Source organism: Rhinolophus sinicus, linkage group LG14, assembly GCF_036562045.2.
Source record: "Rhinolophus sinicus isolate RSC01 linkage group LG14, ASM3656204v1, whole genome shotgun sequence".
Classification (NCBI taxonomy): domain Eukaryota; kingdom Metazoa; phylum Chordata; class Mammalia; order Chiroptera; family Rhinolophidae; genus Rhinolophus; species Rhinolophus sinicus.
In genome coordinates this window covers 9834526-9860415 of record NC_133763.1, presented here as the reverse complement: position 1 = coordinate 9860415, position 25890 = coordinate 9834526, and the positions used below count along the sequence as shown (strand labels likewise).

General features: G+C 41.9%; 1 protein-coding gene across 9 annotated transcripts in view; it reads right to left on the bottom strand.

The window, feature by feature from the left end:
• Positions 1 to 6177, bottom strand: part of EYA1 (EYA transcriptional coactivator and phosphatase 1) — a 292977-nt gene extending 286800 nt beyond the window's left edge. For 3 of the 9 annotated variants that reach the window (XM_019726026.2, XM_019726020.2, XM_074318727.1), the window contains exon 1: positions 5851 to 6175. The gene's annotated coding sequence lies outside the window, so the exon portion shown is untranslated. Of the gene's footprint in view, positions 1 to 5850 lie in introns of all 9 variants that reach the window. The other 6 variants (XM_074318735.1, XM_074318736.1, XM_074318737.1 and 3 more) reach the window with 4 other exon arrangements.
• Between the last annotated feature and the right edge of the window lie 19713 nt (positions 6178 to 25890).

Here is a 25890-nt window from a genome sequence, read left to right as displayed (position 1 = left end):
GATGTCAAGTCTCACTGCCACCTCTTCTTCACTTTCCTCACCTGCCTAAGAAATTTGGTTGTATCAAAGCAAACAGGGCCCGGGCAGACTCAGGTGAGTCCGACTTAGAAACCAGAGAATCACTGCTCCTTCAAATTATTAAGGAACATGTCCCAGCTACTGAAATCATTCAAGAAAAACAAGTTCAGCTCTTCGCTTACGAAAGTCTACTACAGCTGGAGATGTAATTTCTATAGAAATAAACGTCCACACCAATTTGCTTTTATAGCTTTTCCACTGATACACTAGTACTGCTGTTTTAAAGTTTTAAGTATGAAACCTGTGTATTCTTTATAGAACTTCTAAATAAATATGACCAGAGTTCTGCTTCCCTTCTAACTTCAGATGAAGAGCAAAAGACAAGGGCACAATCAAATGCACTGACACTAATTAGGAATGTGGTGACGTGTTTACTCAGTAACTACAGTTGAAGTCAAACTATGTGTTTTCAAGAGCATGAGACCTACACATTATTTTAATAGAGCACGCACATATGTATAGCATTAACCTATTTTTTAAAAACCTAAAGAAACACACCCAAAATCCCATCAACCCAACTTGTCTGGGTGCATGCATAATTTGGGGTAGCTATGATCCTAGTGAATCTTCATGCTTGTGTTTCTCTGGGTTCTCTTAACATTGTGCCATAAGCACTTTACAGTCTGTACCTTTATCATTTTTAAGGCCCGTGTAAAATTCCATTTGGGAGATGTCCCTATAAAGTGGTGTTTTTTTCCACTCTCTCAATATAGCATATAACACTTCAAGATCTTCATTCATTCAGATTGTTTTTCTTTCCTTTGAATGATTTCTTTAAAGATAAACCCCAAACAGTGTCATTAAAGGATTAAAAGGTATGATAGTTGAAAATAGTAATAGTAAAGTGAGGTCAAGTTCACTTATTTGGATTTCGTTTACGTATCACACTGACCCTGGTAAAGGATGGAACACAGAAGTCACATTTTAAAAATATTCAAATAAAGTTGCTACAAAGGAACCTGAAATCTGGAGAGCATTCATGAATCTCCCTACGGTAGAGGTTACCAGATGTTTGTATTCATGGCAAACTTCTGAACACTAAACACTGGCTGGACATTTGAAAGCCTTAACTAAATCACTGGTGGGGGCTGGGACGATGCTGATAAAAGTAGGCGTGGTTATCACACCCTTGCCACTTGCTCTTTCCTCCACTCAACATTGTTCTTTGCATGGAATCTGCCCTCATGGACTCAAGAAGAAAAGTCAAGACGAATTCCAGGAAACATGGGATCTTTCATCGCTATCCTGATCACTTCCTCCTCTTCTTACCTTCAGCAAGGTGAATCACCATATCACATGACTCAGTCGGTGGCGTCTTACCGCCATTGTCATAAAAGAATTTCTACTCAGGTATAGAAAAAGTAAATGTTGCCTCTTGGTTATGACTGACGGCACAGCCGCAATGAATTTGAGGAACAGTGGCGTGCACTAGCACACTGCTTGAGAAGCACAGGCCTATAAATCTTACATGTAACGAGAAAATTCAGACATTTAAGAGAAAATAATCTAAAACATAATCGACGTATACAATGTAGCTAAAGTTTCACCAGGCGGGTGCATTAATTCTGCTGCATCTACTGAACTTAGGGCAGGGTTAGTCCTCCATAGATGCTGTTTGTATACAATGTATCGCAGAAATAGTTTCTTAGCCTCCCAAGACTATAGTTTCAGTTTTAAAACACCTTAGGTTCTGGAACAATGGGCAGCAAACTACACAGGTTCTGTTCAATGGTTATGTTTGCTGTTTCCAAATTAAGTAAATAACTATAATTAAATGATGGATTTTCTTCCTCTATTCAAAAGAAAAAGAGGGGTATGGAATACCTACTCCTTTACCTTTACATAGAAAGCTCTACGATATTAAATACCTCTTAAAGTGTAAAAAAAAAAAAAAAAAAAAGCACAAAAACCCATCCTTTGAGTTTGGACAGTGGTTGCCTAGAGCCAGGCTGAAGGTGAGGTGGGGTGGGGTGGGGGAGTTGATGGACCTTAGAGGGCACAGGGGCACTTTTGGGGGTGTTAGAAGTAGTCTATATCTTGATGGTAGTGATTACATAGGTGTACATAACTGTCAAAATTCAGTGAACTATACACTTGAAGTGTTTTTTAAAAAATGTGCTACAAGTCACATTTCCCATCAGTTGTCAACCTCTTTTTGTCCAGTAGAGTCAAGAAAGCAAATTGTCTTGACTGTGACTTCCTCCTTCACAGGGAATAGTCCTTGGCCCTCCAGGTCAAACATGATTTGGTGGCGACCTTTAGTTAGATGTTCATTCACCAATATTCCTCTCTCATGCAGCTGACATGCATTCCTCCTCGAGTAAATTATATGTGTTCAACCACCAATAACATTCATTTTTTTAGGTGTAGAAGTGAAGAAGAGGCTTAAAAATATATCACTGGTTTAAGAGGTAAGGATCGGGCAGTATGTAATTCTCTTTAATGTTAAGTTCAGTTGGCATGTTGATAATTGATGTAATACCGAAGGTTTTAATTTGTAAGGATTTAAATCAGAATGGCGAATGTTGATCTGCTTTGCAGTAACACCCTGAGTCAAATTCCGAAAGCACCTGCTCGGTGCTTAGCCCACCGTTCAGCTGTCAAGAATAAAAAAGCAGTTTATGTAGACAAATACGGTGAAAACATGTTTCTCAGATTCTTAATGCCATTTCTTTTTCTTTTGCTGCTAAAATTCAGAGGCAGTTTTAACCACACAGAAGTCGGCACAGACTTCGAAGTCCAGCTCATTAGGTAATATACTTAGCAGTGGAGATCTAACCTTCTCAGAATGAATGCACATTGCACGCGCCAGTTTAGGAGGAACTAGAGAATAAACGTGTCCCTGCTCTGCTCTACCACTCACCCCCTTACCCTTGACAATCACAACTGAAGTTCAGCAAAGCAATTTCCTCATTTCCTAGAAGCTGACTCTTCCTTTTAGCTGCGTCTTGGCCAGAGTAAGGACGGCCCGATGGAGGAAGACTGCAGTCTCAGAGGCCAGAACACCTAAAATAAAGACGGCGATGGAAAAGGGCCTGAGCTGTCAGAAAAGAGGCAGTGACTCGGGGTTTCTTTGGATGTTCCTCTTTCCTTAAAATCAAAGGGCAACTGGCATTAGAGCAAAACTAGAAAAGTTGAAGAAATCAGTCTCCCTTCAGTTCATTGAGAAAATAGTCCATGGGTGATGGAATGTGACAGGGATATACACGGTATGGGATTCTGTGATGGGGCCATACAAGGAAGTCATGGAACCCAATTTTCCAGAGCACGAATCACCTGAAACATCCTTGATAGAGAGCCAACTTGCCTTTGCATGAACACCTCTGATGACAGAAATTCACCAGTTTGGCAAGCCACTTGGCCCAAAGCTGGAAGGTTTAACCTTTAGGTGGCTTTCCCTTATACTGAGCTGAAATAGACCCATCTCCTCTAGGTTCAATTTTTCTTCTGTACCAACACAAACACACGTCAATATCCTCCTACACAAAATTGTCCTCGAAACACTTAATATTATGATGATAACCCCTCAGGGCTCCCTAGGCTCAATACATCTTTTTAAAAATGAGTTGCTTAAAAAAAAAAATAAAGAGTTACTTAACTTTCTGATGCCCCTTCTACAGAGCATGTCTGTTGGCCAGTGGCCTTTGGATCAAAAAACCATTGGCACTTACTGAGCTTCGGGACACTCAAACGCTTCAGCAAATGACCAGTTTTCAACTCACAATCCCTGTTATATACTGAGGAGTTGATTCATCCCTGTGAAATTTTCGTTTTGTTAGTTTCTGCCTGTCAGTCAAGCTCACTCAGATTCTCTTTGACTCATGATCCTGTAAACCAATGACTGCGATATTCCTTCCAGTTTTGTGTCAACATAAAAACCATTACGTGAGCTTTCTTCTTGCAAGTCACTGATATAAATGATGAAAGGGGAGAAAGCCAAAAACAGAGTGAGTCCTGATGAGTCACAGGGTAGAGAAAAAGCAGTTATTAACTCTGTAATCCTGGAAAAATTAATTAAGCTCTCTGAGCCTATTTCTTCATTTATACAATGATATTACTACCATGTAATAGGATAGAGATGATTGAAAAAGTCCTGCACATAAGACATATTCAATAAGTGTGTGCGAAGTGAATGGTAAGCATTTTGTAAAGGAAGAAAGGTCCTAAAACTATAATGCAATATGCCTAAATTGCCTCCAGTTTTTACATCCAAAAATGATCATGTAAGTCAATTGCTTCAGACAACTGGACACGGACACTTTTAGAAGCTGCATTTCAGGTTACTAAGATAACAATTAGGAAAACAATGTTGTTATTACAGTGCTGCCTCTCTTTCATTACCTTTTGTAAACATTTTGACTTTTTTACAGGCTAAGTAATCCCACTAAACATTTTTGTTCATAGTTCCTATTTTGTAACTTAATTAGCACATTTCTCTGTCTTCTCTCCAAGGCCTCCACATGTTCCAAATTGTGAAATTGAGTTTACACTCGCCCAAGCAGGGAACAAGTCTGATTTGGTCCCATTTGGTCTGACACCTAAGCCTTTTCCCATCGAGGCCCCAGCTACCCTCTCTGCACATCACTCCTGCATCCCAGGTCTCTTCTAGTACCTGCAACTATGGCAGACCCGTTCCAGCTGCCCCTGATGCCAACTGCTCTGTGTCTGCAGGATGCATCTTCCACCCAGACTCCTGCACAGGAGTCCCCTCCTCCAGGAAGCCTTGCACACCTGTGTTTTTCCCCATCACAGCGCTAGTCACATCAGGTCACAATTGTCCACCAGGCTGCTCCTTCAGGCCAGAAACCATTTTTATCCATGTAACAAGATGCGTGCTAGGTACATGGCCCATTTCCCAGTGTTGGCTGAATGAACCGCTCAGAGCTAGAGGCCCAGGACAGCCAGGGTATCAGGGTCCCTGAACAGGATGGGAGAATGCCTTCCTCACATGGACGTCCTGTCCTGCATTATTCTTGCACTCCTCACCCATAATTGGGATCCTCTGTGCTGAGTAGACCATTGATACCGATTCTTTTGAATATATAATGACTTCACATTTCTTGAAAGGTTTGAGTCCTTTTGCCACCCAAGTACTTTCAAGGAGACTTGCGCTTTTTTTGTGTGAGATGGCTTCCCTAGGTAGCATTAGTCAGTCTGGTTACCAGTATAAAAAAAGTGGGGTGGGTCTTAATTAACATAAAGAAAACAGTAATAGCTGTTTATATTGTAAGCAGTATTCCCACCTCCTCCAACCTCACCAAAGATAAAACAGAGATCCTGTTTATTTTTTACTGCTTCCCTAATTATTCATAGAAATAATAATGCCTCACCCCCGTTGGCCCCTCCAATTCATCTGCTACTTCTTTTAACTGGCCTCTTTGCTTTGGGCCAACAGATACACTTTTGAACAAAAGCAGGAACTCCAGGGACTAGAAAGTACTAAATATAAATATCGGCTTGCGCCTATCGCTCCCCAAATGCTTCCCCAACTGGAGTCTCAAGCACAAGCACACATCTAAGACAGCAATTACAACATCGTAGAAGGCCAAGAGGACTTCCCCTCCGTCCCCCCCATGTCCCAATCAGTCACCACCTCCCCGAAGGAAAACAAACCGGCCTCAGGCACATCCTTCCACGTGCATTGCTCTAAGGTTGCCAGGCCAGGGGGCGCCGCCCGCGTGTCACCGCAGCTGGCCTGTCACCGCAGCTGGCCCCGTGCTCAGCCCCGTTACTGCGAGCGCCCGCTGCGCCCATCCAGGTGGCGTCGCGTACCTGGCGGTGGCGCCCGCTGGAGAAGGGGCCCTCAGAGGCGCAGGAGGGCTGGGGTGCGGGTGGCGCGCCCTCGCTCGGGGGTCGGGCCCACGCGGCTGCGCCCCCTCCACTGCTGTCCCGGCTCCGATCAACGCCCTCCTGCCCCGGGTGGGGCTGCGGCGTCAGCGGCCCGGGCTCTCGGCCGCTGCCTCAGAGCCAAAGGGTCAGATTTAGTTTCACAACAAAGTCTCCTCCTCACCGCAACCCAACTGGAGGCTAAAGCCGGCCGGGCGGCCGGGGCAGGACGGGAGCGCGCCGCCAGCGGCGAAGGTGGCAAGAGAGCGCGCCCGGGGAGGGTGGCCGGCGACACGGGCCGGCAGCTGGATTTACTAGTGTCCCAACTCCGGCGACGCGGGCCTGAGGAACCGGTTCTTCCAAAAACAAACCGAAAATGGATAACGGAGAGGCCAGGGCAGCGCCAAGAGGGGTTCTGTGTCGGTGTTTAGGGCAAAAATTGCTCTGGCTTCCAGAAATTCGAGCCAGTGGTGGCTTTTTTCTTTCTTTTTAAACGAGTCTGTGCCTCCGGGTTGAGGGGCGACCTTCGTGTGGCTCTGAGAGCACAGCGACACCAGAGGTGGCGCTGGCGACGGGAGCCCTCTTCCTAGGACCCTCTTCCTGGCCCCCCGGCCTCCTCTCTGGGCCCCTCTGCGCCCGAGCTGAGCCTGGGCCTGTTGCCCACGCCCCTCGGGGTGACTGGGGCTCCTCGGCCCTTGCAGAAGGAGAGCGTGGTGGGTTTGCTCTGTTAATTTGGGGAGCCAGGTGTGTGTGCATGAAAACCTGAAGGGACAGGTGGGTGGAGTGACAGGGTGAATTTTTTTTTTTTTTTTTTTGGTGAGGTAAGGAGAATATAAATAAGCTATCAGGCTGAAATACATTAAAACATCTGGGATTCAAATATTCTTATGAGAGGTATGTAATCTAAGTTCTTATACCTAGGGAAACCAAGGCAAAGAGCAGTAATGGATTACCCAACGCATGCTGGGGAGCCTGGACTAAATGCTCTGTGTCCTTTCTTTGCATGGGGGAACCCTCTGGGAGGGAAGATGTAGGTTTCTATAACCCCAGAGTCCCTCTGCATGTGTGACTTATGGGGGCCAGAGAGAATCTTGAAACTGCCTGTGAAGTATTTCAGCATTGGATGAAACCTGCATGACAGGCCAGTAATCTGAGCTACTCCTTTGGGAAGTTCCTCTTACTTGAGTCAGGGAATCCAATCACAAGCCTGAAAGATATGCAAATACCTTGATGATTTGCTCATATAAGGACTCAGATCTTCTCAGTGAGCATTCAAATCTTTGCACTTGTCCTCCCTGTCCCAAATGAAACCCCTTCCCCACCCCTACTCAATTATTACATCAAATGAGATCATGTAAACGAAAAGGGCCTCCGAAAGTATAAAAGCATGAATACGGGTCTTCTCCTACAAAAGCATCCAGATTCACAGGCTTTACTGCTGTTTCTATCAGTCATCGAGTATCTGTGGATTTGTACCAGATGCCACAAAGTTAGACTTCGAACAATGAGACCTAATCCTTCACCTTCAAAGACCACAGATTATAGATTCCCAGATAAGAACAACACACAGGAAGTAATTAGAAATCTACACAGAGACTGAGTTTTGATCCTAAAAGGTTAGAGGTTTATACGGATGCAGACCTAGAAATTGTTCATAATAGTGTATCCAGTGAGGAGGCCGTCATGTTGATGAATTAGGTTAACCCAATAAGAAGACCTCACTACCTTGTCCAAATGGAAATATTAACCAAATTAGCCAGAGGAGGAGGGCTTAGCTTTTGTGAATCCACTGCTTATCCTTTCTCACCCATTCACAAATATAAAAAATTTCCATGACATGAAAAAGCAAATCCAGAATCTCTTAAAGTACAGGTGATTAAAAGTTTTATTTAAGGAGGGAACAACAGTAACCCAAAACTACCAGATACGTGTCTGCTAAGAACTCACCAAAGGCAAGGGAGTTTCTCTTGTCAAAGACTACAGGCATGGCATTTATTTGGAAATCATATTTTTAAATCAATTTTTATCATTCAGAAATAACATATAATCTAAAATTTGTATGTATTAATACAAGGAGTCTTTTGATCCTTGATCCTGGTATTGCCTTAAAATATATACATACAGAGGACGCCAAAAAATGTATACACTTTTTAAGAAAGGAAAACTGTATTAAAATTGTAATACTTAATATATACCAAGAACAAAAGATGAATACAAGTCACATTTGACTTCTGCAATTACAAGAGGTGCTCAAAGTGGTTACCATCAGTGTAATTTTAATAACAGTTTTTTCCTTCCTTAAAATGTGTATACATTTTTCGGCACCCTCTGTATGGAACAATTCTTCACCCAAATATCCTACCATTTTATTATTTTTTAACTTCTCGAAAAGTAAATGCTTATGTAGCCTTTGGATAAAAATCTAAATTTTTGAACTAGTTTCTGAATTTGAAGGTGTGGAGAATATTTCATTATTGCTCTGTCAGAAATACTACGTGTTGAAAATATTGGCAGTACTAGATTCAGAAGATAGAGTCGTATTCAGCATTTTCTATTAAGGAAGAGTGTTAGTGGGGCAAAGTACTTTTATTTTAGCCTAGTATACAAATTCTTCATATTCTCCAAAACAGGAGTAGCAGGAGCCAATTTATGGAGTCTAATGTATTCCAGACACTTGCTGGAATAAACAGTCCTCTTGAGCCCCTCAGATGCACAGCCAATAGGGAGCTGTTGACTACTTGAGGTTTTTACACGTCTCTCAGCCAAATCAGAAATCCAAGTTCCAATCAGTCACAGGCACACAGGGTGGATTTACAGTCCTGCTTGGGCACAGGGTCACAGTCTGCACATGTACGGTACCACCCAAGGCTGGTTTATTTTTGACATAAAATATACTTACTTGTTTTCATTTGACGTGAATGCAAGTATGAAGGAAAACTTCAATAAAAACTTAAAGGTCCTTTGCAACACCCAGCCGAAACCCAATAAAACATATAGTCACAATTATCCATTTGAGAATATATATATGGGAGTTTATATTCATCTATTGGTGTAGATAGATAGAGATAGATAGATATAGATACATTTATCTGTAGCATTTCCATGTGGGTAACTAGTAAATGCCATAAGGACTCAATTATGTATGTTAGTTTAAATTGGACTTAGATGATTCCACTATTTACATGTTATAAAATGCGAATCTTAACGGCTCTCCTAACCTGCATTATGTACAATAAAGAAATGACAAGGTTATTTTTGCACATGAAGGCACAAAAACATTGCTTAAGTGGCCAGTTATACTCTGGTTTATGGCATAAACACAGGATGCAAGTGACAGAAATGTACGTTTAAATCCGGGTCCTATTCAAACTCTCAAATACAGATCCACAGAAGAAAGAGGGCAAAAATCAACACAAGTTTTCTAGTTCTTTGAGCATTTGTATTCTGCCTACACTGACAGGTTAAATATGTTATGACCAGTCCTGATTCAAAAGAAATGTTTGTTCTCTGTCTCTCTCTCTCTGTCTCTCTCTCTCTGTCTCTCTGTCTCTCTGTTTCTCTGTCTCTCTCTCTCTCTCACACACTTTTAAAAATTCCTTTATTATTTGGTTTGGCAATGTAATTTCATATAGAAAACCTTCCAAATGCACCTAATGGGAGTTTTCCTTAAGGAAAAGGAAGAAGGTCTAGCCCACTAGTTTAAATCAAGATTTACTCCTGAGCATCGGTGGGAGAAGACCAGACCATATGGAAACAGCCAAGAATAAAGCTAACTCCCCAGGTGTGAGTTAGGAATTTTCTTATGTGCAGGAACCATTTAAAGGGACTTTTAATGGACCAATCTTTTTTTCCCCAACACTGGCCTTTCTTCTTTCACTTAGCTAAATCACTTCATACTGTTAGGAATCACGTTAACTGCTTCATTCAGTATAGAGTGCATCTGGCTAAAGAGCATTAATCGAAAGCAATAGAATAACCATACCAAGAAAAGTTATGCATAAGACTAAAGACCTGGTCTCTATACCCTAGGACCTTTATATCCTAAAAAGTGCAGGAGCTTTTTAGTCTACTGGAATACCTAGTCATCTGAAAGTTAATTTCTTATGCCTATTGCTCCCCTAAAAAATGTATGAGGTAAAGTAGGGTGAGGGAACTTATTCCATGAGCCGTACATTTTAACTTCTACATCCAATTTCTTGTTACATGAGGATCTGGTTTTCTAAACTATTTATTGTTGACTAATGTGAGGAATGTTCTAAAGAACATGATCAAATTCTTTAATCATACCAGTGATTTTGGAAGTATACAGTGAGAGGATCTGAGGTGAAGGGAACATGTTTATTTTGATCTTTATGCGTTTATAGCTTAGCAGACCAAGAGAAGGGCCAACATCAGAGTTCTTGGCCAGATTTCCACTAAAGCAAAGACTTCAGGTGAATTTTCAAGTGATGTTTTACCCACATCCTAAGTGTCACAAATAATTACCATGCTAACTTTTGTTGTACATCTGATCAATTTTTAAAAAATCTGTTTTGATCTTTTCCTTTTTGGTGAATTTTCCAAAGTTATTAAGATGCAGTCTTTCTGCATATTTCATCTAATTTGCCTAAGTTTTCTTTTATCATTTTTGTCTCCTGGCATATATATATGTATGTGTATATATATATATATATATATATATATATATATATATATATATATATTTTATTGTCAACTACTGTTACAGGTGGTTTTCCTGTGCTTCCAATTTGCTTTTATCCTGATCATTCTACTGATTAACATATCCACTTGTGAGTTGCCTTTTCCTTTATAAAGAGATGATATCTAACCAGGGCTTTGGGGGAATATGATTCCTCAATGTGGCAGTCACTTGTTCCTGTCCCCACCCCAAAGGGAATGGCTTGATTGTTCTTTTTATTTTTCTATAATATCATATGACAAACAAGCATCAACTTTATTCTTCTTTCTCACAACTGGAGTAATTTTTTTGAATAGCACTTTTTCCTCCAAGAATAAAATTACAGGTGCATTTTTAAAAATATCCAACATAATTGTCCTTCCAGTATCGTTTAGAACAGGACTCCATGCTCCTTAAGTCAACTTGAAGGGTCAATAGAACCAAAATTTTGGGGAGAGTGACTCATGAAGAATATGGAGTTAGACCTCACATTTATGGCTTGTAAGTTATACGTCCCCAGACACACTACTTTTACTTCTCTAGGTTAAATCTCATTTGCTATTTCCTGACCATGTTTATGGCACATAGCTGATAGTCCTTCTCTTGACTTTTGGTTTATAATTGTAAATTACTATTAAGCTTTTTTTGGAAAGTCCATTCCATTTCGTGTGTTCTGTCCTCGTGCAAAATAAAACTAAACAGGTATACTCTTATTTCAGAAAGGATAAGAAAGCTTGGGTTCATTGAAAGGGTTTATTCTGTAAAAGCATAGATTATGGACATAGGCCCATTTAGACAAAACAATCAGCGTTTTATTGGCCAACAATAAGCCTGAGAATAGTACCAGAGGTAGCTGTAAAGATAATTTCCAAATGGCTTTGCCTTGAATGCCAAATCAAGCACCATCTAAGTGCCAAAATTAGTGCCAAAGAGTAGTAGAAAGGAGAAAGCAAACAATCCATTGTTTGTTGATAAGCATAAAATATTTAGAGTGAGGAAAATTATGTTTCCAACATAGTAATTGTCTTTATTTCTTAACATGTAACAAGAGGCAGTGAAGAGCTGTTCTTGGTAATGAAAACCTAACGTGTCCTTGAATATTGGTCAGATATTCGGAGAGCTGAGTTGCTGATTGGGGGTGGACTTCTTTGTTTCTGTTTTTTTTTTTTTTTTTTTTCCTTTGTTTTGTTTTATTCTTTGCTTCCATGTGGTTTTGCTCCTAACACCAGACATTTTGTTTGCTTGCTTTGTTTTGGGAGGCTAGTCTATGTTATCCAACGAATGTTTTATAGCTTCAGCTATCCTTTAAGGAACGAAACTTAGAACTGCTTTATGGATCATTTAAACCACTGCCTTTACAAGATATTAAATGTATATATTAACTGAATCATAGCCCCAAACCACTATGTTTATGGTGAATACGAAAGAAGGGCATACAACAGATAAATTTTACCGTTCACTTTTCAGAACACACAGCATGCTGACAGCTAAGGGTCATCTTACTCTGAAATCTTTGTCCCAGCCTTTCAGGTTTTGATTTGCTGTGGATCCTTAAGTAAATGACTAGCCCCAATAATTTGCCTACATTTCCCTTCACTCATAGAACTGATTTATATATACAAAAGGAAAACTTAAATCACTTCACAATCAGCTGAAACCGCCGGGGATCAGGTTGGGCAAAATGTTTGTTGGAGTGAAAAGGGAGTTATTCTTCCATATATAAGAAAACAAGACCCCCGTGGTCACTACCATGCGACCACTTACAGCAATTTTTTAATATTTGAAGTTATATAAAATTTCTTAGCAGTTTCAAGTCACTAATTCAATCCTTTCCAGTGTCATTTTCGCAACATGGGGAAGTCTTACGGTCAATGAATGACATCTACCTGTACTCTGCGCTGTTGGAAGTAGATTTCCAGTGAGGCCAGGCACGGAGGGGGTGGGGTGGGGGGGGACGGGTATGAATGGATGCTGAAAATTAAACGTGAGCTGAAAATGCTCATCCAGCCATTTGCCTCGGAAAGAAGTGTTCCCTGTTCAACAAACTGCAAATGCGGCTGCAAGGGGCAATCGGAGATGAATCATTTGATGTGAAAATGGACCTCGGAAGAGAAGAGAGACAGACCGAGAGGGAGATGAGAGAGTCTGGGGGCGCGCGAGGGTCTGTGGAAACGGGGGAGGAATCGCAGGACCAAAACCCATGAAAGGACTTGAGCCCGGTTCAGATAGTTAAGCGAAATTCACCTCAGGTAGGAGGGTTTCTTTGTCGATTTCGCCTTCACTCTACCGGAGCCTGGCTTCTTTCCTAAGACGCTTCTTTTTCCTGAAGCCTAGGACGCTGGCACATTTGGACGCCGTCTCGGAAAAGCCCAGGAGACCCCGGGTTGCTGCTACTGTGGGCAGGAGCGTCGGGTCGCTCTGCCTGGTGGCTCGCAATTCGATTTCAGGCCTTTCCCCCCCTCCCCCCGCCCCTATGGCATTATTTTTCTGACTATTTGAGAGAGAGAGAGGGAAAAAAAAAAAAAAAAAAGGAACCAAAACTATATAAGAAACTCGAGTAGAGACTGTGGGATGCAGAACCGCACACGTGGTCCTGCAAATTGGAGAGGAGGGTGGGGGAGGTGGGGAAGAGAGAAGTGAAACTAGAAATTATGGTACAGCTTTAGAATCCGAGAATCTCCCCTCTTCGTTCCCAATAGATACTGGTTTTGGTTCTTCACAGCTACACTTATTCAATAAAAGTGGAAGAGGGAAAATAACGGCCTGAACAGTGGCATGTCTACGGGCATAAACGTTCGAGCAGCTCCACGGTGGCGATTTTTGCAGGGGGGCGACCTCAAAGAGAGATGTTGTTCCCGGAGCTGTTTCTAAGTAGATTATTTTTCCCCAGAAGATTCTGAAGAGTTCCTTTGTCCAAATCCAAGATACTGAAACACATAAGCTCCCTCAAACAGGAATTCGGATTTCATTTATTTAGAAGCCCTCAAGGATTAGAGAAGTAAAGACGAACAGTCATCTTTTTTTCAAATATGTTTTGGGTACCTCAGCAGGTAGGCAGATAACACGAGAGTGGTTTACTTCTTACGCGGTTTTGCTTCACAATGTCCCTTCTCGCCCAAAGCATATATTATTGTAAATAAAATCGAAAGACAAACTTCTGTCGATGCACCATTTGATAAGGAAAACCGAAACACAAGTTTTCTTCGGAAAGGAAAGGGAAATCAAAGCGCTACGCTGGTGTCTCAATCAAATCGAGAGTTAAGAAAAATTATTCCCTCCATAAGAACGTTCAGTTTTGTTTTTCTTTTCTAACATGTCTTGAATTAAACAAAAATATGTTAACAAGATTGTAACGAAAACTCCGCAGGATGTAAACATCCAAAGAAAGAAATCCTAGATTGATTATATTCTGGGACCGCAAAGATTTTATTACTAGATATCACTGAAAGAGCGGAACCAAGAGACCGTGAACGCTGTGGTACTAACGGGAGTGGGTGGGCGGTCGGTAGACTTTAGAAAACTTTCCTCTAATAAAATAAAAAAAAGTACTTCATAAAATGTAAATGCAATAAGTTCAGCCGAATTTTATTTTTCCAGAATTAAAATATGTATTTAGTAGATTTTGAAGGCCAATTGCCAATTCATGAGTGTATCGAAATAAAACACGAGCAAAATGCCAAATGCCTGTGGTTTATGTAAACTACATCAAATCACCGGGGGTTTATATTTAGATGGCTAACGGACAGATACAAAGCGATAGATAAAAATCAGTTGTGAGGGCTTGTGGTGGATTTCCACGTGCTTATTAATTTTCTTAAGTTTTCACATTTTTGCATTTACCAACATGTCTAATACTTGAAGCTTCTGAAAACTCGGCAGGCTTCATTTCCTTCCGTCACTTCTCAGAAGTACACGGGAGAAGATAACCAAAGAGATACTGCTGCTCCTTGCTGCTTGACCTTTGGAAACAATATGCGTTTGGCCCATGAGGGGAGGAGGCGAGGGGACTTCAACTGCTGTCCACTGCCCCCCCCCCCTTCTGAAGCTTTGAATAACGCCCATCTGACACCATCCTTGGGGGGCAAGTAGGGAAAAAGAAAGAGCTCGTTCGGCTGGGAGAAATGGAGTGTGGGGGCATTTTACCACGTCTTGCTGAGGAGGGCGGACCAGAAAAGCCCTCTGGGACTGCTGGGTCGCAAGGAAGGTTAGGTGGGTCTGCACTGAGGCGTGCATGCTGAGCGGGCGCCCCCGCTGCTGGTAGCTCCTGCGGGCGGTTGCTCTGGCTGCCTGAGCGCTCGCCGCAGCCGTGAGCGTCCTGGCCTGGGAACCCCGCTCCCTCCCCGGCGGCGCCTATTACCAGCAGCTGCTTCTGCTTAGCCCTGCGACGACGATCGGTTTGCCCCAACCCACAGCCTCTCCTCGGGCTGCATCTCCTCCTCCTCCTGCCTTCCCTTCCCCGCCTCCCCCCCACCCCTAAGCCCCCGCCCGAGCGGGTCGGCGCTACAGTAGCGCAGTCAAGCGAGCAGGTTCCGAGCTCCTGGATGGGGGCGCTGGGGGAGGGAGCCCGCAAATGAGCCAAGGGGGACCATGAGGCTTTAAGCCCACCGAGGGAGGTTAGAGGAAGGCGCTGTGGCGGCGGGATGAGGAGGCCGCAGGCAGGAAGGGCGCCGGGCTAGGCTGGCTGCAGACAGCTGCCCCTCCACTGGCCTGGGCGCCCCAAGAAGGCGCCGGAGGCCTGGGCGGGGGAGAGGGCCCGCGTGCCCTGCCGGCCACCTGTAGCGTAAGGGAGACCCAACTGGCAGCAAGGATGCAGGAGCGCGAGGGCTCCCGGGGTTGGGGAAAAAGCTTGCCTTGGCCGGCGCTGGGGGTTGCGCGCGGTGACCCTTCGGGGCACAGTTCGCCGGGGAGGTCCCCTCCCTCGTTCTGCTCCACTTTCAGCCTGGGCTAGAAAGTGACACCTGGGAAGCGATAGCAAGCGCTCACAAAGGTCCGATGGAAACTGGGACAACAAAGCCGACGCTGCTTGGGGGGCACCGAGGTGGGCGCGGGACACATAGTTTGGCTTTGCAGCGCCAGCCGGCTCAGGCCGGGCCACCGAGGTGGCCGTGACTCCAGCGGGCTAGAATTGGTTTCTCCTCCGAGCGCCAGACGGAGAGTGAGACCCCAGGCCGCAGGAGGCGTCTCCTGGTGAGGACAGGCCGGGCTCCTGGCCGCGCGGGCTTCACAGGCACCTAACGCCGGCCTGCCCGCTGGCTGCAGAGGCCTGCACTGAGGATGGTGAGACACTTAAGGCTCGATTCTGAACAGCGGTTTCACCGAGGTTTACGGTAGCATTTTGGAAAACTCGCCTGTGGTGGGTGAGATGAACTAGATTCCCGCACGCTCGCAGTTTTGTTTTGCCGGTTTCACACGAGGAACAAAAGTATGGTGCCTGCCTGGAAGTGACCGAAGCCAGGGGCCCTCTCGGGTCCTTCTCCCCGCCCATCGCCGACAGTAGGGGGCTCCTCCGTCAGCGGAGGGCACACCCATCCGCGCCTGTCGCATCTGACAGCTGGAAGGGATCTTAGCGGTCTTCTAGTCGTCCACCTCGCAGTTCTGCAGATGAAGAGACTGACATTCCGAGGGGTCAATGACCTGCCCAAGATGACACGGCTGTATGCCCAGTTCTAGGAGAGCGCCTAGCGTGGGGCGAGCCCTCAGTAAATACGTGTTCAGTGAATGAACACCCAGCCAAGGAGTGGTAGCCTCAGATCCCAACCCTGGTCGGACAGCCAGTGCACCCCGTTTAACCAAGCGGAACCACGCGTCAGGGCATATTCCATCCAACCCCGCGCGCCCCAAAGCCAGGGCACAGCATTCCCAAACCCACAAGCCCCTCTGCAGACAGATTCCGGCGAACCGAACTTATCGCCCTCCCGTACTGATTTTTAAGAATCCGTGGTCTCCTGTCCCCCACCCCACCTCGGGTTTTATTCCGCAGTTCTGGGGACTGTCATGTGGTCAGAATCACTTCCTTAGTATCAAAACCTGCCAAAGAAAATCACAATGAGTACAACCTCTGTCCTTAGGCTCTCCCCTTTATAGACACCCCCAACTTTCGGTGGCCTTAACCACGGCCAAGGTCCGTTTTAAGCCTGGGGTGGCGCCTTTCAAGGTCGCTGGAGGGAAGCTTTGGCCTCTGTATCCACAGCTCCCTGCTGTGAAACATACAATCTAAGTGGGGAAAAGCGTGCGTGCAGTGCATCGCAGCGTGAAGACACCACACTCAGCCACACTCTAAGACCATCATTGTCCTAAGGTAAAGCCTCATCGAATTTCTGGGGCCGCCACTGCTCTGGGAGAACCGTGGCGCAGAGTCTCCAAGAGGAAAGAGCCAGGCAGGCACGGGACAGCGCGCAGGAGCCTGGCCCCGCAGCCGGATGCCGCAGTCTCCGGTTCTTTCCGCAAACACAGTGAGCTGGCGCTGCTGGACGCGGTCACACGACGCCCAGCTACTGTTTACTGGAGAAACACCTTCGCGTTTGGGAGTTTGGTAGTCGGCAGCCAAGTGCCACCTGAAGACCAATAGGGCTTTTTCTAGGTAAAGACGCCCTCCCCTAGAGGGCGGATTCGGCCGTTTTCCAGAGGTGGAGAGAGACTTGGGGAATTTTCGAAATGTAGATCAGCAGCTTCAAAAACACGCTCTGACAGAAACAGTTTGTAAAACTCAGCACTAGTGGGCACCTGCAGGAAAGGCCCATTCTCATCCCTAACACAGGCTTGGCACGTGGAAGTGCAATGATCACTGCATTAACAAGTGTGACCATTTCCTCTGCTGAGCCCTCAGCAGCGACCTTCTTCCCAGTTCCGAAGAAGATTGACATGGGACCCAAGCAAATCATGTCAATTGTATGATTCTCAGCCTGTCTAATACATGTAATATACCCGTCTAGGGTCTGACATTAGGCTCCCTCAGACACTGTTGTCAGTGTTTTCTGAGAGGAACTCGGTTCGCTGGGTTCAGAGAAACAGGAATCCATGTGTACATTCACAATTATAAAGTAACATACGGTTTTTTGACAATGTAAGGAAGCTGGCTTCTTTGGAAGAAAAGTGCCTGGGAGAGATACTCCCAGATCTCCTCACCGATAAGATTTGGAGAGGATGTAAGCGCTAGGGCAACAGTCACTGCAACAGCAGTAAAAATCACAGCAGTAAAAGTATCCTGGTGATGCAGATATCTTTTAAAATGTCTCCTCTCTCTTGCTTTTCCCCTGTGGTCCACACAGGAACCCCACATCTTTCCATTTCCTTATATTGGTACACATTCCAGAAAATATTCAGGAAAGACCAAAACATGAATAATGGCATTTCGAAGACGAGCTGTAGACACATGCAAATCTCTCATTTTCCTGAGGTTAAGCCTTGCTTTCCCTTTCTGCTGCAATTTAAACCTGAAAGAATATTTATAGGTACTCTTAAATTCTTGGTCCCACATCTCTCAACAAAGAGATTTTGTTTTGCCTCCACCGCCCAAAACTAGAGGCAAGACATTTTGCAAAGTGGGGTTTTCACTTTCACCTGTTAATGCCACACACTCCGTCTTCCTATCGCATACTTCCTCGAACGCTTCAAGCAGACGGGGCCAATACGTAAGTTGAAGCAATACAAAGGAAAACCTTCCTCTGGCCAGCCACTCTGTGGAGTCTGCGGAGATGCACCGCGCTAATAATCCCTCCCTGCTCCATCTGTGGGAATGATGACACTCAGCCATTACAGAAGATTACGAGGTTAAATTAATTAGGTTCTTCCATTATACTGCAGTCTTCTGGAGATGGCTGCCATTTTCCCTTTAAATGTCATTATTTCTAGATCTAGTTAGCAGCTGATGCAATTAAAGAGATGATGTAAATTTAACAATACAAATAACACTTTCTTTCATGTATGTTGAAAAATGCGTAAAGAAAAGGACCAGCCAAATTGTATCTGTTAGCCATAAACAACCCATGTACCTCGTACTTTGAAAGAATAAAATAAAACCAGCCAGTGTGCACTTGGATTCTTCAGTGAATTCTTGAATCAATACTTTTGTTTCATGTTTTCATGTTCTCAGTAATGTTAACGTATCCAGTTACAAACGCTTGCCAGTAAGAAAGAAAATCTGCCCCTGCTGTGCACTCTTCTAAACACTTTTAAAGAATCATGCTTTCTTTTCATTTGGAATTATGATTCTGATTGTCTGTTGAATCTTTGCAATCTCCATTGGATAATGAGTAGACACACTTAATTCTCTACACTAGTCACCGGAGTTGAAAACGGGGGTCACATTGGTGGACCCAATAACATCTCTGATTTTGTGCAAAAAGGCACATACAGGCACAAAAGTAGCATTAATTGGGATATCTATTCTGCAACTGCAGAAACAAATCAGAAAGACCAGCCAGCTAATGATGTATACAGCAAGTATTAAAAACAGATGTATTTCTGTTGCATTGCAGACCAAGAATGTATTATTAATAGGTGATAAACTGCACATTCCTAATAAAAGTAAATGTGATATAATAATTTTTTGATTCTTTTCAGCCTGTCAAGGATTATTTTATTAGTTTTATAGTTAATAAAAACTTTGGAATTAAACATCCAATATTTCTAGGACCAATACTTAAAACAGGTCATAAATAAAAGCCCTTTTGTCCACAAATAGTTGTGTTTTCTTTCCTCGAGGTATATTCAGCTTTTCTTTTTCCTACGAAATGACTACACATTTTTCATTGTAAATAAGGAACACTGCAAGATATGACTCAATTAATTCATGTCACAGTCGTGTTGGTGTAGGAGAGAAGGTACACAGTTGGCTTTTTAATGCATTTGTGGATTTTCTTCCATGGGTGGATGGGCGTTGCAGTCTGGGTTACAAACCAAATGTTCAATTCCGAGGTTTCTGAAATGTGTGATGTTGCCACCACTCCCGCCCACCCCTACCCCAGGTGCCTGTGTTTGGTTGGGAATCACACTGGCGCATTTACTGTGGGTGGTGTAGCCTCCATAGATACCAGGTGAAGACAGCCGGCAGCCAGGGATGCTGATGGCAGAAGAGTCTTACACCCTAGTAACTGTAGGTTCCAACACGCAGACAGTGACAGCGCCCAAAACTGCCTGATACGAGATCTTAAACCCTTGTCCTAAATGCCTGTGAAAGCCTTTAGGTGGTATTAGTAGTCTCAGAATGGAAAAGTACAAATGTATTTCGAACTAAACATCCATCTTTGGTTTATGGAAATGTACAGTTTATGGAAAGGTACAGGGTTGAGTATAGGAAACACAACCAGTCAGTCTAAAGATTGGAACTCACTCAAATATCTAATAAACACTGTGTTATCTATCAGATAGACCAAAGTATGTCACCAGCCATCAGAAAGCCATGCCTTCCACCCCCTTCTTTCCCTCTTATGCCGTGTTCCCAAACCAACATTGTTCTTTGTTTTCAAAAAGGAGGATCTAGATTTTGGAGCTTTGAAAACTTTCTCCTTCCAGAACTACTGGAGATGTAAAAGTTAACTAAGACTTAAGTAGTCAGATACGAGGGAGGGAGGGAGACGAAGGGAGAAGTGGGGGGAGGGAGGGAGGGAGAGGGAAAGAGGGGAGGGAGGGAGAAAGGGGGAGTGAGAGAGGAAGAGTTACATTTTAAAGGAGTTTACCCCTTCTTTCTCTTCTTCTCTCTCTCTCTCTCTCTCTCTCTCTCTCTCTCTCTCTCTCGGAGGGGGAACCGTAAAATTCCCTGCAGCACACACTATAAATTGCATTTTGCTGAAAGTTTTAATACTTAATTTAAAGTCAAGGGACATTTTTTTTGACCACTTTAGCTCTTGCTGTTCATTTGGGAGAAAATCCAGGTGGCAAATTTAATATAATTCAGTAAAATTTTCCAGCATAGCCTTGAGAGAAGCATGCACTTTTAGATGCAAATCAAAATCCATTTTTGTTGACACAAGAGGCAATTAGCATTCATTAAACTATTCATTAGTTCAGAATTTTAGAAAGTGGATTCAGTGGATATTCAGAGGAGGAAATAAAATGGTTGACTAAGAGCTATATCCACTGTTCGTAAAAATCTTCAGAACACCTTTGGACAATCTTATCTCTTAATAAATATTCAAAGTTGGCTGGGAGATCAACTGTTGATGCTTTTGTACTGTGAAATATGACTAACAAAAAATGAACCCAAGGACAGACAAGAAAAAATGTAGATTCTGACACTTAAGGGAATTCATCACTTTGAATTAGCATAAAAGGAAAAATAAGATGACTCATTCAAAGAAAAGTTCTTAATCTTTTCTTATTTGTAACCTGCTAGGAAATACTTTTAATAATTGCATTAACTGCTTTCTGATTCAGACATATTTTCATGCCTTATCAAAACAATCTACTATTTGAATACGTTTTTAAAGAAATTCTGCAGACTGCACAAGGAATTCACCTTGTTTTTAAAAACAGAAACAAAAAATGATCCTAGTGTAGTTCATATTTTCTTTTTTTATTTTTTCCACAAGAGATGTGATGAAACCAAGCCTCAGAACATTTTTTAATGTTGATAGAGCAGGCTTGAAAAAACTTGTCATATAAATCAAACTGTTCTGGGGGCAAACCCATGTTGTTTTTAAACCACAGAGTAGGTCAATGGGTGTGGTTATACACATGGTTGAATGGTGAATGTATAGATTAAAATACATTTTGCCACACTAGTTTCCAGAGGATTGTTTTGGCCTGGTGTTCCAAACCATGAGCCAAAACTTTGGTCAGTATTTTGATAACAGAGCCAGGAAAAACAAAAAAGGCTTAGCCTGTGAAAAAGAAATGAAGATGTAGTGAAGGAAAACAGTAGTCCCTCTGCCACTGCCTTACTCAATCCATATGTGGGCTAAAACACAGGAAATACCCACCATTCACCGCAATCAAGCCAGAGGCTTGTGCATCAGAAAGTGCCTTGTGGAACTAATTGGACTCTATTAAGATTGTCATTGACATGGGAAAGCATTTTGAAATTTTAAATCAGAACATGCAATGTACATAGAAAAAGATAACAGTCATATTGTTGATTCAGGACTACAAATCTAGGCATGAGACACATACGGACACGAAAGGTTTGTGTGCTTTTTCCACTGATGTGCTGTGTTCATTATTATTCAGGAGCATGTTTGTCTTCCTTCCCTGTATATGTTTCTTTTTAATCTACAATCCTTCCAGAATGGGCAGATTTCACTGCGTGTGTTCTGGCACCGCCTCATAAGCAGAGAAAAATCCGAGCACTGCCAATTTAAAATGATAATCAGCAAAGTTCATGGTACTTGCCATAACAGCAAAGTTACAGAAACAAGCAAACAAACAAAAAAAGAAAACAAAAAAAACCCCAACATAGCTTGAAAGAGGAACTTATAGGGAACTTTTTCACTCACAATATCAGACAAAACACATATACCATAAATATTCATGAACACACACAAGTCTAACTTTGCCAACAAATCACTGGGAAAGAGTTGACTTCAGTATTTTCATTATAGATGTCTTTAAAAACTAGCCAAATATGCCATATCTTGGAAGCTTATCCTCCCTTTGCTTTTGTCGCAGTCCATCATAGAATTACTGCAAGGAGCGTGTTATTACAGCGGAGCGTATGTACTGATCTCTGACAACTGTCTCAATGTCATGCTTTGTCAGTCACATTTGTTTTATAGATAAGATTAACTTGTTGCTAATATTCTTGGGTCTAAAATCTGCATTTGGTTTGCTTTTCTGAAAATATGATTTCCCACTGTTATGAGGAACACGCTATATTTCATCTACCTAAACTTTTTGGAGTGCATTGCATGGCTTTGTCATTTGACTCAAGATGTCTGCTTTACGAAGGGTGACAATAACCATAGCCACAATCAACTTCAGAAGGCACTTGATGATAAAGATAGACAAGATATTCTCTCACCAAATTTTTCCATCCAGTGCTTATTGCCATCTTTTAGTAGTCAGCTTCTTTATTTTGTTAGTTTGACAATGTCTTCTGTCGTGGGTCACTTCTAGTATAGTTCTGCATTTCTCCAATTTCAAAAACAAAATGATTGCGACTCAGGGGGATATGTAATTTGTGTTCATGCAACTTAGATTTACCATGAAGATATTGCTAAAGGAAAGGGAAAACTGGACAAGCAACTAATCATTGGGAGGCTTTGATTTGTGTGTGTGTCTGCGCACGCGTGTGTGCGTTTAAATATCTTCGTAATCCTCGTAGCATCAAAAATTGAAATCTGATCACCTGATTGCCAGGTTCTTTATATGAATTCTCAGATCTAACTCCAGATCTTTATATGAATTAACTCAATTAATCCTCACAATACTCCGCTGGAGTAGGTGCATTTATTATTCCCAATTTTAGTGAGGAAACTGAGTCACAGAGATGTCCCTTGTCTGAAGTCACATGGCTAGAAATCAGGGCACTCTGTTCAGTGGGAGGATAAAATACGAGACTATACAAAGGAAGAATGGAAGGACATTATTTACGTTTTTACAAAGTAAACTAATCTTAAGGGGGGATGGGATTAAGGAAGCCGCCTATTATAGGAGAAAGAGCTCTGCTTTGACGTCACGTCACATAAAGCTGTGACCTTGTACAGGTCTGGGGCTTCAGTTTTTCCATCTGCAAAAGGGAGGTAGGGTTTTAAAAATCATGAGTGGGAACCGCACCTTAAGAAATGGTTGAGCAGCCTGGTTTAAAGCAGATGCTCGGGAATTAGACAGGTGTGTCTGAATCCTGCCTCTGTGAAACCGAGGTGCATAACTTAATCAGTTCAGCCCTCATTTCCTCTTCTAGAAAGTAGTTGCGAAGACAACAACCTTACAACATTGTACTGAGAGTTAAGTTTGATAATGTAGGTTAAGCACCCAGTAGAATTCTTACAAGTGCCAATATAATTATTGACATTATTTGAGAAGGAGGGAAACAAGATCAATAGGTTCTTTCCAATCCCTTAACAAAACAAAACAAAACAAAACAAAAACAAATAAAAAACTTGTATTTTTCATGTAGCAAAATCCTGGATTCAATATTTCTTGTTTTTTTCCTCCCCTTGTGATTTTTACATTCAAACTTCAATTATTTCATCTACAAAATGGGTATCTATCCACTCTTAACTCTGCAGTGGGACATTTTTAAGAGATAATTAGAACATTTTTACGTGGAATGGAATTTCTCAAAATTGCCTTTCTACGGTACTGAACATAAAAATTATTAATGAACTGACATTTAGGGAGGCATGAGCTATCATTTTGTTAGGCGAAATTCTTAAGCCCAGAAACCCAGGGGGTAATTCTGCTTCAGTGGCTTGAATAGGATAATTTATCCAAATAGATTTAATTCTCAAAAGCAATTTCAGACATTATCTTTCTTTATTTTAAAACCAACTATGTATACATATACTTTTCATGCAGCAACTTACAAATGCCAGTGGGAAAAACAAGTGAAAGAAAATATAACATAATATTCCCAGACTTAAAAGAAAGACTGTCAGTTGAGAATGTCATGGGTGACAGTTGCACTGTAAGTCACCAAGAAAAGATCAAGGTACTTTGGACAGTGCCTCTGTGTTCTTTCTATCCTGACCTTTGTTATAGCAGAGTTGGAGTGATCTTGACTAAAAATCACCCCTGAGGGTACAATGAAATTTGCTCGTTAAACTAGTTTAGTGTTTTTTCTGGATATCATGCATAGCATGCTGCTGTCTCTCTGTGGTGGAACCAAAAGCTAATAGCTTTTACTGATTCTGCAGATAAATATCATATGTCACCACTTATTAAGAATCTGTTTTAAAACCCAAGTTCCCATTAATCAATGTTGTCTTTGTTTTCAAATAATGAATGCAAAAAAAAAACCACTCAGAGAATCCACAGTTTGTTATGGACAGAAAATTTTAACCTGAATATTATAAAGTTATTTTATAAATTTATATTTGGATCCTATATATTTTCTTTGTATGTTTTGATACACAGGTGTAAGTGCTTTCTTGTAGCTCATTTATCCATAAGTAACCAGATCATATATTTTATTTTCCAAAAAGGGATACTTTTGAGAATATTGCCTAGAATACCAGGGATTGTCTTGGGATAAAGGGAAAGAAAATCACCTTATCTATAAGCATAGGTTTAATCAACCGAAGGATTTAATTCTGTAGATGTGGAATAAGTTGGTGGTTTCATTTTTTTAAAAAAGCCATAACTTTCATCAATTAATAACCATATTGATACCAGACTATAATGAAAACAAATGTACAAGGATCTTTAAAACTTAGTAATTTTTCAAAGTAGCTAGTGAGTTGTCAGAAATGCATATTTTTCTATAAATCACGGGGATGTAATGTACAGCATAGGGAATATAGTCAATTATATTGTAATAACTATGTATAGTGACAGATGGCTACTAGACTTATCACGGTGATCACTTCATAAGGTACATAAATGTCGAATCACTATGCTGTACACCTGAAACTAATACAATATTGTATGTCAACTATAATTAAAAATAAATTAAAAAATATAAAAGAAATTCATATTATTCTAGTCTATTTGCTGTTCTTTGGATCAGATTACATAACCATTTTTGTCTTTTCATTAAATGGTCTTAGTTTTGAGAACAGTTCCACACAATTAAAAAGAAAACAAATGTTATGAACAATAAATCTCATATTTTTTCTTTTTCTGTATTCTGTGTCTGGCTTTTAAAACAGTATTTGACGCTAACAAGGTATACAGTAAATATCTGTTGAATGAATGAAAAAACAAACCATGATATTTCTGGTTAATCTGGGGCTCTCTGTATAACGTAGACTTAATCAGCAAATAAACATTTCCTTATTCCAAATTTCTATGTAAAAAGCAGACCACATTCTACATCTTTTTGGAAGGTACACATGTTTAAAAATGATCATATTATTTACTGAAAAAAACCCACCAAGCCATTGGGCACGTTACTGAGAGAAATCACAGACACAGATATGCTACCTCTTCAACAAAACTAGCAGCTTTGCTGTTTCAACTTAAAGGAGCCATTTTTATGACTACCATATTCCTTCAAATTCTTGAGAAATAATGAGTATCCATCTTATTGTCCTTCACAGTGAGAGTTATTTAGCAGTAGCCTTTTTTCATATTTAGACATAATGAATACCAAAAATTAACTGTATTTTCCAGAAAATAGGAATTTTTGACATGTCTCGTTTAGAAGCATCATGTCCAGACAATAAAAATACTTCAAGGTGTCTTATTCTTCTAGGGTCTCAAGGTGGAAT